Raw genomic sequence first — 3,485 nt, 5'->3', positions numbered from 1 at the left:
AATTGCAGCAGTTCTGCAGTTTTTGTCAAAAAAATGTCACTTTTTAAACACCACAATTTATTAAATAAATACAAAGGCTGGGAAGCAATTCTTTTTTACATTTCTTTAATATTTTGTTCTATTCAGCTACACAAGCATCCTCTTTAAACTACTAAGAATTGTGCTATAAATGTGACTTTACCCGATTCTTATGTACACCTTAGTAATTTATTGATATGCCGCACAATGTCCTCCTTTTTGGTGCTATAGAAATGGCCACCCTACTTCAGTGAGACAGCTCAATGGGATCCAAATTCCTCAGAGTATACAAAGAAAAAAGAAAGTCAACATATTTTTTATATCTTTTATATTTGCAGTTGACTTCTTTCAACGAATAATGTAGTTAGAGATGAAAGGAGTTATCTAATCTCATCAACCAAGTAGCTGCATAATACAATGAGAACAACATAGACTCAGACAGAAACCTTTATTTAAACACAGGAAAATTAATGTAAATACTTTCCAACTTAAAATTGCCTCTAACCAAATCAAATGAAACCTTCTCGGTAATCAACTTCAACAGCTGCAGTCTAAATACTAACTTTGAAAGCATCAAAGACTACTTAGATCAGCTTAATAATCTATTTAAGGTCATTGCTATTTCTGAAACTTGGCTAAATAATAAACTGAATGACAATTTCGTATTGAATAGATGTATGTAAACAAAAAAAACGAACCTCTAAAAAGGGGGTGGAGTAGCACTATATATAAAAAATACCAGGCTAAGTAAAGTAATTGATGATGTCTGTTGATAGTGTGATGGCATGCATAGCAGTTCAACTAATCACAAAAAATAAAATAAATATATTAACAAGATGCACTTAAGCTGAAGCTAAGGCCCAGGCAGCTCTATGTGGCTACCACTTAAGTTTGCCATCACATGTTGAGTTTAAGGTGCAGCTCCCTGTTCTGATTCTTCAGAGACTCAATCTCCAGCATAAGAGCAGAGTTGTCTTTCAGCTTATCACTGGAAAACAAATGAACACATTTCCAATAAATCCATTATTAATAATAAATGTGTTGTACATGCACTGCAAAAATTGTGTATGTCCCACTTAAATGTGCTGCCTCAGAATGCTCTCGGAAGCCTCCCACATTTTCACTTTCTCATCTGGGATAATGTTTCCTCTTCTCTCCCGATACGCTGCATCCATGGCAGTGTCCCGGGTGTGTACCCCCCACAATGTGGAAAAATCTGGGGCTGAGATCTTTCTAAAACCATACCAGGAACATGGTTAGATCAAATATAGTTTAAAACAGATTAAAAACAATCCACTGGACTTGGTTTCCAAGGTTTAAAGACGTTTTGCTTCCCCTTCAGGAAGCTTTTTCAATTCAAATGTCTGACATTTTTTAAACTTTTACGGAATGACTATGACCTGGATGACTGAGAATCTTCATCAGCAGTTTAAAACAGAGATTTCAGAAGTAAACAAAAAAAAGGTTCTGATCAGTCTAAGACGAGAAAAGTTATGACGGGCTGATACTTACACAGTTATCTATTTCTCCTCACACAATAAAGATGTTTACATACAGATTTCTTTGTAAAAAAAATTGTATTCAAGCTGTACTTTAATGACTAAATAACATTTTATTTATATATTAACTAAGTAGAAGAAGTCTTTTTATTAGTTGCTTTATTTTACTTGGCTTTATAGAGGAAGATGCACCCATGGTAGTACGCAGTTGGTTTACTTTAAGCAAACAGTGCTATCCATGGTGCTGTGACTCTGATCCAGCTATGGTTATTCATCCACACTGCTGCTGCTGGTGGGAAAGCGATTCCTTGTCTATCACTCACAGAGTTGTAATAATTTGCCTTGGTTAGTGCAGTTAATTTTAAAGATGCAGTTTTTTTTTGCAGATATTTAGGCAGGAACATGGAAACCAGCAACCAGGGGTGGTGGGGTTGAAGAATGCTCAGGTGTGCTGCCATGGGCGTGTCTACTTACTTAATGTAACCGCTATGAAACAATTAGGAAATTACTTTTTTATTTATCTAATTAATAACAGCTTTAGAACCGCTGACACTCACTCTCTGGTATTGTTCATCTATGCCTCTCTACCAAAGTTTTCATCGGACACACAATTTATGGTGTAAATTATGAGTCAGATTTAGATTGAAAAGCAGGTATATGAAATAAGCACACAGGTAGATTATCGGAGTTTAGTTCATGACTGCGCCTTTAGAGACATTTATGGTTTTCTGTAGGGGTTAGACCCATCTGAGTGTCTCTTTCTTTATAATTGACCTTTATTGATCTCACATTGGAGAAATTTAACCTCTATATTTAACCAATCCCCTTGGGGAGAAGTGGGCTGCCATCGTGGTCACCCAGGGAGCAGTGTGGGGTTAAGGGTCTTGCTCAGAGACCCAGAGTGGCAGTCCGTGGGAGTGGGACTCAAACTTAGAACCTCAGGACTCCAAGCTCAATGTCCTAACCACTCGGCCACCACTTCCCAATCCCCCTCGCTGCATATGAAAATCCTCAGGATCCTGTTGCGGACGTCGTGTGTAACTTCATTTTGATTTAATTCCGATTCACTTCTAATATGATTTCCATAATCTGTGTTCTAATAATGGGGTTGTGTTATTTTTATTTACATTTTTTCTATTATGCATTTTCTGGTTATTTGAGCATGAATAAACATGACACCTTTAATATCTTACTATTTCTTTAGGTCTAGTTAAAATTGTATGACATAAAACACACAAAATGGACCATGCAGAATGTTATTGTGACACATGCAATGAAATAACCCACTTTCTGATCCACACTGAATGGACACTAAGTCCATAATCAACCACGATTGCAGTTTATTGCACAGACTGAGCCTCTGGTCTTACATAGACGGCAGTGCTTATGACTATGACGCTCATAATATAAACTGTTTAAGTTAGATAATTTTCCATTAACAGTCTTCGAAGGTAATACTAGAAACCCAGAAGATATTGGCTCTATGTTGTGATATCCTTATGTTGGTTTATTATGGAATGATCCTCCTGAACACAATCATAAAATACAAGTCATGATTTCATACATTTCTGACTTTTGGAGAGAAAGAGACAGTTTGATGAACTTAAATCTTATTTCGAATGTTTATTTTCTTCAGAGATTTCAATTAAGCCATTAGATTTAATGTTTATTTGTTGACTTAGTTAACAGTGAAAACATTGTAGTGTGTTTACTAATCGATTATTTTGATCATTAAAGCTATTAGAGCCAGTAATTCAGTTTACTGTTGAAGTTTGAATTTTGAGATTATGATAATGATATATTTTCATAATCTATTGCTCCCGACAGACAATTCATCATTTGGACTGATAGATTTTTTAGAGACTGTGTCAGAGTCTTGGTCTGTTTGTTCCTGTTTTTCTTGGCTGTCCATTTGTTGTCCTCTGCTGCCCTCTTGTGTCCTCCCTTGCTCTGTTTCTCTGTCCTGCC

This window comes from Cyprinodon variegatus, unplaced genomic scaffold, assembly GCF_000732505.1.
Source record: "Cyprinodon variegatus isolate N-32 unplaced genomic scaffold, C_variegatus-1.0 Scaffold873, whole genome shotgun sequence".
Classification (NCBI taxonomy): Eukaryota; Metazoa; Chordata; class Actinopteri; order Cyprinodontiformes; family Cyprinodontidae; genus Cyprinodon; species Cyprinodon variegatus.
The sequence above is the reverse complement of the archived record's forward strand: the minus strand, read 5'-3'. Positions refer to the sequence as shown.